Below are 16028 nucleotides of genomic sequence, written 5' to 3' on the forward strand. Positions count from 1 at the left end.
ATTTGTGTCCCATTCCTAGGAAAAATTTTAATCATAAAAATCTAACTATGTATCTTGAAGCTTAGTTTAATTCTCAATGGGTCTTTGTATATAGATTTTCCTAGAAGCAGCGCATTGATTGTTCTCACAGCTAAATTTCATTAGAGAACTTCTTAACATTACAGCTTTTAGTTGTTTAATTAGTTTTACTTTCTTACCAGTCATTGGCATATTATATTAATTTTTATTCCTCTTCACTCAGACTTTTTAGTGAATATATACTTCATCTGGGATGAGTAGAATATGTGGCACTAATGAAACATCATATACAGTCTGGAAATTATCTACAGTATATTTTTTGATTTATATGTTAAACTTTTACAAGGCAAGTAGCTTAAACTGCTGATATAACTATGGAAAAAGAATGTGCAACTAGTTGATGTTTGTAGGGTAAAGTCTAGAAGAAAAAGTTCACAGCTTTCAGCTGAAATATACCTCTAGATGCTTGTTGGTACAGGCAAATTTTAGAGCTTTCAATGGTATAATTTATTTCAAGAACAATTTCTTAAAGGCAGGGGGATGTAAGAGGTAGCATGCCTTCATTGTGAGTTCTAAGAACTGAAAAGGGAAGATACGTGGTATGGGTTGTTGCACCTCCAGCTTTGAATCTTCTGCTTCTTTGTCAGCATGCTACCAGTCAGCTCACCAATGAACAGAAAAGTGCTCCATGGCATGGATTTTATTTAGTATAATTTACAGGACATTCCTGATAACAGGAGAAATAAAGAAAAGTGTAAGTGAAAAAAAAAAAAAATGAAGGAACTGTTCAGGCTGCAGACTGCATTGAGAAACAACTTCAGCTACTGGCTGAAGTTGAAACTACTCTTGAAAAGTATCAGAAAGTGAGCTCCATTTGGCAAACAAGAAGGAGAAATGATAGAGCTTAAACTGTTTTTATTTGTAGTGATCTGATTTTCTGCTTGGTCTCTAAATGCTGCTGCTCAGAATAATGTGTCTCTGTTCAATTCCAGCATAAGACTGCCCTGTGGAAACCAGATGGAAATTTGTTGAGATTAATTTATTTTTTTTAATGGTTAGAAATCTGGGGGTGGGAAGAGCTTGTCTGTAAATACTCTAAGAAGTTTTCTTATTCTATTTCTGAGTCCTATGCTGGTCTTTGCAAGAAACTCTGAAGTTTTGAGGTCCCTAACAGTTGCAGGAGAAATGTATTTGGAACAAAGTTTTGATATTCTGGAGTCTAAAATGTGCGTGTGTGTGTTGAGAGAGGAGGATAATTACAGTAAATAATCTTTAGGGCTGAGCCAGTACTAGGGTGCTCATCATATGAATTCACTTTGATTGTCTGGGGGACAGTTACAAATATTGGAAATATGGATTTAAGATTCTCCAACTATTTTCATGCTCAAGGCTTTGAGAACAGACATTCAAAAGCGTGGCGTGGGTAAAAGAAAAGATGTTTCTTTCCATTTTGGAAGAAAAATCTTACAACACTTTCAGATCTTGCTATCCATGGCATTAAGTTGGCTTATAAGTGTCTTGGGTTTTCATCAGGATTTCAGTGAAGGAGGTGAGATTATCAGATACTTTAGGACCTATTTTAAAATACATTGGGCCGAATACTGCAAGGTTTTGAAATCAGAAAGAGTGGAGAATGTTTAGAATCCAGGAGTTATGCAACATCTCAAAAAATACTAAACGTACAGTGTTTTCTCTTTTATATTTTGTGTAAAACATTAATTTTCACTACAGTCCATTTATAAGGAAACAGATCGTGGCCTGGTCTTAGTTTATAGTCTTACATTCAAAAAAAGTATAAAAGCTATCTGTTTTTTTCTGGCTTTGTCTTTAACTGTTTACTGATTTCTGAATACTATGAATACAGCAATGCATTTGTACTTCAAAACCCTATAAAAAAGACAATACATTTGTTAAGTTTTATGATTTTATTATTATTATTCTTTCTTTTAATGCTAAGTTTTATGCTATTAAGAAGTTGGTCTGAAGTTTCAGAATTTTTCAGAAAGCCAACCCTCCACCTCGTCAATCTTCTTTAGCATTTTTTTCTCCAATTTAAATTAACGTGATCACTGTTTTCATTCTTTTGTATGTAAACAAAGCACTTCCAGGAAAAAAAAAAATGTTATGAAGAGAGTTCTATTTACATGAGAAAGAGATCTAGATGACAGCCACGGCTTAGTGACTGGCAAAGTGCCCTTGACAGATTTGTCTCCTACCAAACCAAGCTGCACTGTTTTCCAGACAAAAAAAGTATTTTCCTCCTCAAGTGACTTGCTGTTTGTACAAATTAATGTCAAAGATAGATTTCAGTGCAGTGATGACAGATTTGGAACACACAGTGCAGTTTACGTGTCAAATAAAATTATGTGGATATTCTTCACTTTCACAGCACTCATTCACAAAACACAGGAACATCAATAGATTTATAGCCTGCAGAGTGTGAAAATGTTTTGGTGAGCAGTGTCATACTAGGTCACTCATCCTTAATGATACTGTTTCATATTTATGCCACAAACAAAACCAGCTCAAGGCAAAATGAAATGTTACACTGATTGTTGCTGGCCTTCCATGTAGAAGGACAAAGAGAAGCCATCAGACCCTGTGGCTAGCTTCATTTACAAAGTAGTCAATGTAGATTAAAGATTGTTAAATATCTCCCAACAGCATGGGCCATGTGATTAAAAGCCCTGGTGTTCCTGCAGTGAAGACAATTTGTCATCCTTAGTTTGGTGGTTTGCTGATGAAAAAAAAAAAAAGAAAGAGAGAGAGAAAGAAAAGGAAAAGAAAAATGCCTCTGTGACAATTTAAATTTGGAGGGCAGCTGTGATGTTCTGTTTCATGATATATCTTGGTATAGAGATTGGTAAATATGCAATGTGGTACAATGACATTTTAGCTAATTTATTCCATAGCCTCTGAATGAATATATACTCTGAATGTATACCCTGGGAAGTGTACACAGCACTTTCCAGCATTAGTTGGGTTTCACTGCTGAGGTTTTCTCCTCCCACCCATCCTCATATGCTTCCGCTCTCTCTTCCTCCTCCCCCTCCCCCCCCCATTATGCCTCAGACTCTGGAGCAGTCACCTGGCCATGCTTTTCACATTGGCAGCCTCAGCCCAGTGGGGTTAGTAGCACCTTGGTAAGGAAACAGTGGTGCAGGGCTTATATTCAGAGGGTCTTTTTCTTTGTTCTAAAGGCATCTCTACCTTCTCTAAGTAAGGAAATACAAACCCCAAGATTTTATAGTCTAACTTCATGATAATTATGCACCGTTAAGTTACAAAATAATATCTACTGTTTCAGGCATATAACAAAGTAAAAAACTATCCTAAATTGAGTGATTTGTGGGAACTGAATAGTTCCTTGAAGAAATTAGGTCTTATTTTCCTATTTTTCCATACTGGAATTGGTCTTTTGTTACCATTCATGCTGTTCCACAGCAGGGCAATATGAACATCCTTGGACTATGCTTACGTATGCTTATTTGTTCTTAGAACACTACTAAATAATACATCAACCAGAAGTTAATTATTAAAAAAATGCAAAATCATTATATTATTCATTAAGCTTGAGATGAACTTTTTCCTCTTTTTCATTCTTGGAATTTTCAGAGGCAGAATTCCTGGATTACAGGGGACCACGGTCCTCCAGTCTTGCATTTTCTAACCAGGGAGCTTATTTTCCTAAGAGAAGAGAAAGCACGTGAAGCCATGGCTGTTTCTTGTTGCTTGTTGTGAAGACTCATGGATAGGATGAGAATACAAATAAAACAATATGAGTATGGTATACAGAAGTACATGAGATGTAAGATTACAGTACACATGAAGTATTGTCAGATGTTGTTAATACATTGAAGCTGATACTCCAGTGTGCACTTGTGAGCACTTCTTACTTCCCTAACATGTCAGCATCTTCTGCAAACTATTAGTAGACAATTTGTCTGGAGCTTGAGGTTCAGAGCCATCACTGCCTAAGAGCTGCATGGCATTATTTTGTTGAAATCAAAGTCACCTTGCCAAATGCCCAGCTTCAATGATATCAGAGGTGTTTTTCCACATATTCTTGGAATTGCAAATAACAGACCTAGTGACACCATTTTCAAAGTCCCAATTTTGACAATATTATAATATTCAAAGTGTGCCTTTGATTTCAAAATTATAACCACTTTTTGAAAATTTAGAAATATTAATGATCAGTTTTTATTATGATTAACTAAGAGGTGTTAAGAGGTATGACAACATAGTTCTTGCCAAGACAGCTCATTATCCTTTACTCATCTCAAATTTTAAAATGTCATTTAATCCTATACCCTAATTTGTAGATGGAGGGGTTGTAAAGCAAACATGCTATGTTGTTACCTGATAAAACCATTTTATCTCCATGATACTGCTCTTAGATCACTGCTAGACTTTCATAGAATCATTGAATTATTAAGGTTGGAAAAGACCTTCAAGATTATCTGCTCCAACCATTCCCTACTACCAATGTCACTCTCTAAACCATGTCCCTAAGCACCACATCCAACCTTTCCTTAAATACCCCCTGGGACAGTGACTCTACCACCTCCCTTGGCAACCTGTTCCAATGCCTGACTGCTCTATCTGAGAAGAAATATCTCCTAATTTCCAACCTAAACCTCCCCTGGAGCAACTTGAGGCCATTCCCTCTAGTCTTATCACCAGCTAGCTGTGAGAAGAGCCCTACCCCCAGCTTCCCACACCTTCCTTTCAGGTCGTTGGAGAGAGCAATAAGGTCTGCTCTGAGCCTCCTCTTCTCCAGACTAAAAAACCCCAGTACCCTCAGCTGCTCCTCATAGGACTTGTAGTCTAGGCGCTTCTACATCCCTTCTCTGGACACACTCCAGGGCCTCAATGTCTTTCTTGTACTGAGGGGCCCAAAACTGAACACAGTAGTTGAGGTATGGCCTCACCAAAGCTGAGTACAGGGGGACAATTACCTCCCTTGTCCTGCTGGCTACACTACTCCTGATAGAAGCCAGAATGCCATTGGCCTTCTTGGCAACCTGGGCATGCTGCTGACTCATGTTCAGCTGAGCATCAACCAACACCCTCAGATCCCTTTTCTCTGCACAGCTTTCCAGCCACTCTGCCTGAAGCCTGTAGTGTTTCATGGGGTTGTTGTGATCAACGTGTAGGACTCAGCACTTAGCCATGTTGGACCTCATCCCATTGGCCTCTGCCCACTGACCCATCCTGTCCAGGTCCCTCTGCTGGGCCTTCCTATCCTCTGGCAGATCGACACTTCCCCCCAGCTTGGTGTCATCTGCAAACTTATTAAGGATACACTCAATTCACTCATCCAAATCATTAATAAAGATATTAAAGAGGATGAGCCCCAAAATCATGTAGCTTATATGTACCAATTTTGAGCCAGCGGTGTGCTTAGGTGGCCAAGAAGGCCAACAGCATCCTGGCTTGCATAAGAAACAGTGTGATCAGCAGGGCTAGGGAGGTGATCGTCCCCCTGTACTCGGCTCTGGTGAGGCTGCACCTCGAGTACTGTGTTCAGTTTTGGGCCCCTCGCTACAAGAAGGACATTGAGGTGCTTGAGCGGGTCCAGAGAAGGGCGACGAAGCTGGTGAGAGGCCTGGAGAACAAGTCCTACGAGGAGCGGCTGAGGGAGCTGGGCTTGTTCAGCCTGGAGAAGAGGAGGCTCAGGGGCGACCTTATTGCTCTCTACAGATACCTCAAAGGAGGCTGTAGCGAGGTGGGGGATGGCCTGTTCTCCCACGTGCCTGGTGACAGGACGAGGGGGAATGGGCTTAAGTTGCGCCAGGGGAGTTTTAGGTTAGATGTTAGGAAGAACTTCTTTACTGAAAGGGTTGTTAGACATTGGAACAGGCTGCTCAGGGAAGTGGTGGAGTCACCATCCCTGGAAGTCTTTAAAAGATGTTTAGATGTAGAGTTTAGAGATATGGTTTAGTGGGGACTGTTAGTGTTAGGTCAGAGGTTGGACTCGATGATCTTGAGGTCTCTTCCAACCTAGAAATTCTGTGATTCTGTGATTCTGTGATCAGTCCCTGGGGAACACCACTCATGACCGGTTGCCAGCTGGATTCAACTCCATTCATCACTACTCTCTGGGCCCAGCCATCCAGCACATTTTTAACCCAGCAAAGAGTGTACTTATTCAGCCACGGGCTGCCAGCTTCTCCAGAATACTGTGGGAGACTGTGTCAAAGGCATTGCTGAAGTCTAGGTAGACTACGTCAGCAGTCTTTCCCTCTTCCAAAATGATGATTACAGCAAACATAAAGCAGGCCAGCTGAAAGGGCAAACCATATAAAAATTGGGTTATGCAAGTCTTACTCACCAGTGACAAAATCTTTTATTGGGGGTATGCGCATAGAAAGAAAGCAATGGTGGAAGGGCCAAGAATCATACGAAAGGAGCTTCATGCATGAATGATTTATATTTACCTCTAAAATGGTTTTATTTTAAAGGAAGCATACTTTATCTTATGCATTATCTGGTAAGTCAGCATGTACCTATAATCAAATATTTGTGTAGACAATTTTTATGAGCAAGCAGGCGCACACAAACAGGCTAGTCTTCTGCTATGCTAGATTTTTCAGACACAATAGTCCTTGGAGATCCTAAACCCTACCATACATGTAGGACTGAAATAAAACAACTTCTAACACAAGCAGGACTGAAAATGCATACTATTTGTTTGAAATATCACACGTAGGCCACATGCTCCTCCAAGGTAAACTGCCTCCAAAAAAGATACAGCAGATATGGTAGCTACAGATTAGTATGCTATGTTGAAAGGAATACATCTGATAGTCTCACTGTCTTGCTCCATTTGGAGACCTCTAAGAGTGTACATGTCATATGGGCTAGCAATTTTTCTAGTAGCCTAGGGGGATTTATTATTTCTTAGTTTTGTTTATTTTGGAGGGGGAGGAGAATGAGTAGGACTATAAATCAGTCCCTTCCCACCCACTTAATTTTGTTTGTTTGTGGCCCCATCTGGGCCTCATTAGTTGCAGAACACCAGGGCTGCAATCAGGAAAGCAAGGGACACGGCAGAGCTCCTTACTGGTCAGCCTCAGAACAAACACTGTTGGGGGAAATTAGGTCATAAAATAATTTCCTGAACCTGTATTCTATAAGAGACTGGAAGCAAACATGTTTCAAAACAGAGCTCTGTTAGTTCCACTATGATGAGTTTCCCTTTTTCTTTTTTTCTTCTCTCTTTGTTAAAATATTGTTGAATTTGATGTATTTTTTTAAAGCCTGTAATGATATCAGGACCATATTACAACAATGCTTTTTAACTGGCTTTGAAATGTCTTGTTATTTTCTACAGTCATAAAATAATCTAATCAGATGTCATTGGTATCTTCAGCCATATGTGTATTGTATACTTGGGTTTGTAATCAGATGCATTAGCCAACAGTACAAAAATCTCATGCAACTTAAGTATTTGAGTAGAATACTAAAACCAAAACAAACCCAGAATAATATAAACATTTATTTATAGTGTTTCATCTAACTCTATGGTAAACCATAATATTATACTTACTTGAACCTAATCAACTAAACTGCATGTTAAAAGCCTGGGGTTGGGTTTTTAAAGAAAGATTTTGTAGAACAATTTCCACTGTAAATTGCATCTGCATGAAAATCAGTGTCAGCTGTTGTATAATATCAAGTCTTTAAAGCATGCCTGCAGTTCTTTAGAGATGCATTTGATCAAGAACCACTTCTGTTTCTGAAATCAATGAATCACAGAGTTGGTTGGAAGCAGCGCTTGGAGGAGCACTACCTCAAATCTAGCACCATTAGGTCAGATATGGCTTTGTGTAATTAAACCTTGAAAATCAATAGAGATTCTCTAGCCTCTTCTGACATCCTCTTCTGACATATCACATTTGATTATAGGAATGATTTTTTTTATCCTAAACCTTGACTTGGACCTCCTAGGCTTCCTAAATCCCTCTTGCAGGCAGGGCTCAGAAGCAAAACCTGAATCGGAAACCAAGTCTTCTGATATTCAGGGTGCTAGGACTAAGCTGGTATCGCATGGCAGGTACATGTTTTATATTGTTACATTTACTTGTAAGGTATAGTGTGTTTTCCTTGGTTTGCTAAGGCAAAATGTGAAATAATGGGAATCATCATCAGAATGCAAATGTCTTCTGTTTCATCCTTGAGGAGCTTAAAATATTTTGTTTATAAATCTGACATAAGCCTCTATGCCTCCAACTCAGGTGTGCTCTTCAAGTGAACATAATCAGAGTTTAAACCTGATTAACATTCTGTAGTGATGACAAAATTTATTTCTTTACGTTTTTTTTTTCTGATTTTTATGATGAGTACTGAAGATTTTGAAGACCTGGGAAATGAATGAAATGACATTCTCATTATTATAATAAATCATTTAAATGTTATTTAGGGAGCTATTACTCAAATGATAAAATTTTCTCTCAGGACAATGCTTAGTAACCATGACAAAATTAGATAAACATATTTTTAGAAAAATGTTGGGGGAAAATTTTATAAACTGGAAATTTTCATGCTAGGCTGACATTGCTAAAGCTGTAGGAAGAATTAAAAAAAAAAAAGCAAAACTTAAATTACTAACTTTTCAACAAAGAAACTATATTCTTCTTTGGGCTTTTGGATGTAAAAATGTTCATTAAAATATATTTATTCCATCTGAATTGCTGTCTGTTCATTTACTTGTGCTTCTAGATGGTTATCATCACTTTATGGGAAAACAATGGCAGTTATCATGTCAGTAGTGGAATATCCATAACTGTGATGGATATTCTGTCCATAAAATCTCAGTTCTAAGCATTACATCAAATAGCTGCAGGACAGAAACAGACTGAACTAGCATGTTATTGTTAATATACCCACTTCCAATGGTCAGAAAGATCTGACCTGAACATTGTTAAAATGAAATGGAAAACTGAAGTGCATTAATATCTATTTATGGCAGTGGAAAAGACTGAAAGTAGGACAAGGTCGTTTTGTCCATAAAAAGAGAAGTGTGAGGAAATGCATCTCAAGTGCAAGACAGAAGACTCTGAACAGCTTGTGGAGCTGGCATCTGCTACCTGCCAAGCTGGGATGCATTAGTCCTTTAATCTCTGTTCCTTTTGCCTGGTTTTCTGTCCTGCACGTATATCTGTCACGTGAAGTGTTACTTTGGGCTATTAAAGAAGTTCTATGTATCTGTGTGCTGTTTTTAAACTTCTTGTTTGTTTGAATTCACTAGCACTTTTTTTTTCTTTTTCTTTTCTTTTCCTTTTTTTTTTTTTTTTAAATAATCCGACATACTTTTACAAGTATGTTTTTCAGCTTTCTCTGAGAACACCTCCGTATTATGAGCACAGACCTCCTACCTAATAAATGGAGCCATGTGCTTTGGCAAAGGTCATCAAGAGCCCTGATTTCACCAAGGGCTTGCAGCAGCTACACACTGCCTGGATGTGAGAGAAAAGAGGCAAGGCAATGTGAGGCCTTCTGGTTCATTTTAGTTTGGGAACTCTGATCTGTATTGGATTTATGTGGCCAGGTTTTGGTACCAGGGGGGCCGCAGGGTGGCCTCTGTGAAAAGAGACCAGCAGCTGTCAGAGCCAGCTCCAGCCAGCTCCAAAAGGGATCTGCTGCTGGCCAGAGCCAAGGCAAGGAGTTCTTGCCTTGGAACTCTGGGAGAACAGATTTAGGAAAGGGAAAAAACAAAACAACAACAACAACAAACAAAAACAACACAAACAACAACAACAAAAAAAAACTGCTGTTCAACAGCAGCTGGGAGAGAGGAATAAGAATGTGAGAGAAGCAGCCCTGCAGACCCCCAGGTCAGTGCAGCAGGAGCACAGGAGGTGCTCCAGGCACGGAGTAGGAGTTCCCCTGTGGCCTATGGAGAGGCCCTTGGTGGAGCAGGCTGTCCCCCTGCAGCCCACGGGTCCCACATGGAGCAGATCTCCACGCTGCAGTCCGTGGAGGAGCCCCCGGTGGAGCAGATGGATGTGGCCTGGCTCATGGAGAGCCCCTGCAGGAGCAGGCCCCAGGCTGGAACGCCGTGGAGAGGAGCCCACGCAGGAGCAGGGGGCCTGGGGGGAGCTGTCACCCATGGGGGACCTGTGCTGGAGCAGTTTGCTCCTGGGGGATGGACCCCGTGGTACAGAGCCATGTGGGAGCAGTGCTTGAAGAGCTGCTGCCTGTGGGCAGCCCCTGCAGGCTCAGTTTGGGAAGGACACGGCATCCCGTGGGAGGGACCCCACGGGGAGCAGGGGCAGAGCGTGACCATGAAGGAGTAGCGCAGACAAAGCATTAGGAACTGACTGCAGCCCCTATTCCCCATTCTCCTGGACTGCTCAGGGGAAGGACATAGAACAGAGTGGATTGGGGGAAGGTATTTTTAATTTGCTATTAGTTTCTCACTGGTTTAGTCTGTTGGTAATAGGCAATAAACTAAATTACTGATTATGCTGAGTCTGTTTTGCCTGTGACAATAATCATTGAGCATCTCCCTGTCCTTATCTCAAACATTGAGCCCTCTTAATCATATTTCTTCCCCTTTCCCATTGAGGAGGGGGAGTGAGAGAGCAGTTGCAGTGAAGTTCAACTGCCCAGCAGAGTAAAACTACCACAGAAGCACACTGCTTTTTGGATATACCATTAAATGTTGTCTAGCTTCTCTCTGATCTAGCACTACACTAGTATTAAACAAAATAAATCTTATCCTAAGCAGAGTCCTGTGACAGTGCTGAGGCACTCTTGAGCTTTTTTCTTCCTGAGTGCTTTAGTCAGTTCTATCCATGGTGGATGCCCCTGCATCTTGTTAAGGTCAGTACTTAGTGCTGGGGCATTGACCTCAGGTGGAGGGTGGCTGCAGTGGCATTGCTTGTCTTATTCCTGGGTGAGTGGGACAGGACATCTTGTGTGTAGAAGGGAGAAGGGGCTGATGGTGCTAGGCTCAGGATGTGGATGGGCAGTGCCTGAAGGTGCCAGCTTAGTGTGGATGTATTAGCTAGAAAGTCACCACCAGCTCCCCACCATCTTCCACCTTTCTCTACTTTAGTGACAGGTTCTTCTGTCCTCATGGGAGTATGCTCCATCAGCAGCCATGATCCTTCTGCCATGAGAAGCTGCTTAATAAACTGAATAGGTGTACATGTATATGCACCTATTTAAAGAGAGAACAAAAGTCCTTCAGGGAAAGGTTTATTCAAGGGCTCCCTTAAAATAGGTACAACATCTTCCAAGAGAGGACATAGATAACTAGAAAACCCATTCAGACCATGCTGAATGCCTGTAGGCTTGCCTCCAATTTTTTATTTATGACTTAACAAGGCCAAATTTTTCAATTTGTAAGACCACTTTTTGTTTTAGCTCATCTTAATTAGATTTTTAATTGAGCATAGGGTTTAAAATACCTATTGTGGAAAATATGATTAATGCTAAATGCTACACAGGAAAAAAAACAAAGCAAAACCTAAGTAAACAGCATTAGTAGAAGGTGTACTTGCATAGTTGTCTTCCAGCTGGGCAGAATTAGACAATTTTATTTGCAAGTAATACTTAGAAGTTGAAAAGTTCAACCTGGTTGTAGATTTTCCTTCAGGGATACTTGTGATAGTTCCAGCACTGCTTTCTTGTTGTTATAACAGACCTCAAATTGCTAAAGAAAGCAAAGTTTATTTCAGAAAGTTAATTTTACTGTATGAATTTCCTTATAGTTTTGTTAATAGTAGCTTAGAAATTATTTTGGACTTTTGGCTACTTTGATTATTTTGTTGCAGAACCATTAACTTAGTTTTAATGCTAGTTGTGACAGCTACCTTGAGCACAGCCACAAAGCTTTGCAAAGATCTGCTGTCATTAGTGTTATCTGACCAACATGTAAAAACAAGCAGATGTGTGAGTGGCTCTTACAACAGCAGAAATGAATTAGCATGATAAGAAGTCAAGCTCTAGTGGACTGCTCATACCCCTGAAAAATTCAGGGAGGGACATCAACATTTCAAGCCATGTATACAAGAAGCACCAAGTGCTTCACAAGCTTTTAATCTGTGTGAAAGACTGAGCTGTGAACCACCTTTCCCATATGTCATCGCTGTGCCACATGGAGTGCACACCAAGGAAGGGGATTCTGCCACTCCAGTGGGTCGCTGGCCTGTACGTATCAGCCCATATGTCTACAGTTATCTAAATTAAGAAAAAATGTTAAAAAATCTTGTATTATTAGATGCGAGGGGTTTTTTCACATGCATATTTGGAAAACCATAGGCATGTTATGACTATAATTTTAATGCAGGCTAATGGAAGAATTTCCATGCACATTGGCTTTTACAATAATACAATTTGCTATGGAAATGTTACCATAGCAACATAAGTTTGCAGCCAACTTGTAATTTTCTAATTCATCTTTATGGGTTATTACATAGCATGATGGATGAAATGTCATTACTAGTAAATATTTATCTAGAAATTAAATAGAAAATGGTAGGCTTCTGTATGTGCACCACCAATGTTATATGGTGGTACCCTCAATGCACATAGATGTTAACATATTGGGGGTGGGGGAGTGGGGCAGAACTTTATGAACCCAGAGTCAACAATGTCAGCACTTAATTCTCATTTTTCAAATGTAGCATATGCAGCTGGGGATTGACGCCCAGGCGGATTTAAGATCTAAAACAAATACCACAAAGGAAACCTTTTTGATTCACCATAGAACTAATACCTCCAATAAAATACTTAGGCACTCTCTATGGCACAAATAGGAAAAAAGATAACGATTTAAAAGAATGCCAAAAAAAAATAATCAGCAAGTAAAACACTGAGGATAAAAGGGTCTTCAATATTTTTCTTCTCTGGTGTTTTGGTAGGATGACACCAGCTGGCAGCTAGGCTCCTACCAGTTGCTTGCTCACCCCCCACACCCCAGCAGGATGTGGGAGCAAGTTGGAAAGGCGAAATCAAGAGAAACTAATAGGTCAAGATAAAGAGAGTTTAATAAGTAAAGGGACAAAGAAAAAGAGAGAAAGAAAAAGAAAGAACCCATAACCGATTCAGCAACACTCACCCACTCCTACCAGCTGAGCAACAGCTGTCTTGGAAGATCTCTTGCCTGCTTCCCCCTGATTTATTGCTGAACTTGTTATATGGTATCGAATATCCCTTTGGCTAATTCGGGTCAACTGTCTTGGCTGTGTCCCCTCCCAGCCTTTTATTCACCACTAGCCCACTACTTGCTGGGGGGACAGATAGGAAATGGAAAAGCCCTTTGCACTGTGCAAGTATTGCTCAGTAATAGCTAAAATGCTGGTGTAAAAGAACAAAAGATTCATAAGGCCAAAGATGTGAAGGAAGCAGAAGCATAACCCCTTTGACTAGTGGCTGAAACTTTAATCCTGAAAGAATGAGGTGTTGGTGTCCAGTAGCTGCTGCAACTGTATATATAAAGGTAGGATAACCTAGGATAACCATGGCTGCATTGTTTGTACTGATCCTAACTGTGTTCAGGCTGTCTATCCACAAGCTGGTACCTCCTGTATTGTAGGGTAGTGAGGCAAAGAGTCCTTGCCTAAAAATAATGAAGGGTTTAGTACCCTGCAGAAGATGAGTATAGCTGAACAGAATGGTACAAAGTAATGCAAGGAAAACCATGTGAATACCAACTTACCACATAACCTCAGAAAAGAGGCAAGCTGCATGGGAGAAAGAAGATACTTCAACTAGATTTGCATCTAAATCCAAAGACAGCTCAAGTGAGTAAGAAGATGAAGCAAGGAAGTCATTGTGGGTGTTAAGCAGTATGTTTAGTTTGTTTCTTGAATTACCTAAAGTGAAAGTGAGTAGATTTAGAAACCTTGTGAAGCCTGCAGGTCTGTTTTCTGCAGTACCTGAAAGTGAGTGGGTGAATCATAAAACTCAAGGTGTCCCTAACAGCAGACCTCTGGAAAAGGCTTACTTAAACTACAGGTAGTTAAGCCAGGAAGTTGTATTTATGTGAGAAAGTGCAGGGAGAGTCTGTTTTCCATGAAATATGTGAGATTGGACAAGCAGTAGCCATGGTGTTGTAGAAGTGACTTCTTCACAGAAGGATATAAACAAGGCAACTTTGGAAGATGAAAGCATGGCTTTTGTTTAGCTAACATGTATATTCAGAAAACAGTTAAATTTTAAGCCCACAAGACTTCTTTTGGTGTCAAACAGAAGCAGTAACTTTCAAATTTTGTAGAGCATCCACCAATTATTCCAAGTTTAACCTGAGCTAAGCAGAGAGCTTGAGAGACTGCATAAGAACCAGCTCTGTAGCTTGCCCAGATGGAGGGAGCAGTTTCAGGTATCCCATGCCCCCTGAGATGCACCCCAAACAGTTGCTGGGTGGGCATCAGCAACAGCTGCTTGATGATCTCTGCAGCCCTTTAAAATACAATGAAGTACTTCTGAATTTAACCCATTACTGTGAGCTACTTTTAGCTTCATAGAAAGATCTGATATGCATGCAAATTTTAATTGCTGTATCTTTGTTTATGAGAAACATCTGTGTTTATCACTAGGAAGCAAACTGCTTTCAGCTGCAGACCACAGCAAAACTTTATGGATTTTCCAAAGGGAAGGGAAAGACTAATTAGTTAGCTAACCGTGGATATGTAGCATCACAATAAACTAGAATATCATCTATATAGGATATCATCTCCTGGGGAGGTCTTTGGTTTTATTTATTTATTTATTTTTAATATGGGTATTTTAGTATATGACATATGATGAGAAGGAATGTTTCATCTCACTTAACTTTAACTGTAAGAAAGTACAGCACCCGGCTTCCACTGTGGTCAATGGTGAGAGAAATACTTCGCATTGTGAATCATCCCCTCTGTGTTGGATGCAAATCCTCAGAGAGAAGAGCTCTCTGACTTCTGGAGCTCAGTTAGAGCATAGTTAAGAAGGCAAACATTAGTTGAAGCCCACCATAAAAGCACAGATGTAATTTGGTTCTTCTTAATGTGTCTTCCATAGGACTAATCTCTTTTCCTGACTTGCATATGTCCATCTGTTTGTGTTTATCTCAGGAAAAGGGACCGATGAAGAATGTAATTTATTTCACATTGAAGGTACTGAATAGAGTGGTACTAAGACATTAACATAAATGAAAGAACCAACTTCTCGTTTGATCTTCTGATTCATAAATATATACTACTGAAATCTCTAAGCTTCTGTGAAGTAAAATGTTGTATTGTACTGCACTGCATTTTCTTTAGCACTATCAAGTGATTTTTTTAAATATCATCTTTACATAGTTTTAGTTTAGAATTAAAATTCAAAGCTGTTTTGTTTTACAGTAGAAATAAGGCTGATTTTTCACTTTTTTTTTTTTTTTTTTTTTTTTTTTTTTTTTTTTATTTTATTTATTAAGCTTTAGAAAGCTTAAAATTTAGAAAGCCCAAAATTTCATCAAGACATTTTGTAGGCACGTATGATCCTAAGTCCAGGCTTGAAAAGTAGCACTTATTTAATATACATGAGATAGTGTTCTCTACCACAAAACAGAGATGTGAAAACAGCACATACTGTATAAACATAATCAGTGGAGAGCAGTAGTAATGATCCACACATCTCTGGTATCAATTTCTACAAATGCATATTCTGCTCCCTAATTTGAACAAAACCATGAATAATTTCATGGCTATTAACTATCTGAACTAGGCATGTTAAGTTGATGTAAACTAAAATGTAAATGTAAATGATGTAAACCTTCAATTTACTCTATAAATGTTATGCTAATATGAAAAACAAAACAAAACAAAACCAAAAAACAAACAGAAAGACCTCTGTCCCAACTGCTCATGAATATGAGCAAAGTTCCCCAAATCATGGGATTTCTTTAAATATCATAAATCTCTAAAGATAGTACATTATGTATTCTTTTTCCCAGCCTTACAGTTTTTGAGTACTACAAGCTGTATATTAAGACTTATTTGCAGTTTGGAGAAGTAGAAATAAATAACTATTTT

This window comes from Anas acuta, chromosome 1 (genome assembly GCF_963932015.1).
Source record: "Anas acuta chromosome 1, bAnaAcu1.1, whole genome shotgun sequence".
NCBI lineage: Eukaryota > Metazoa > Chordata > Aves > Anseriformes > Anatidae > Anas > Anas acuta.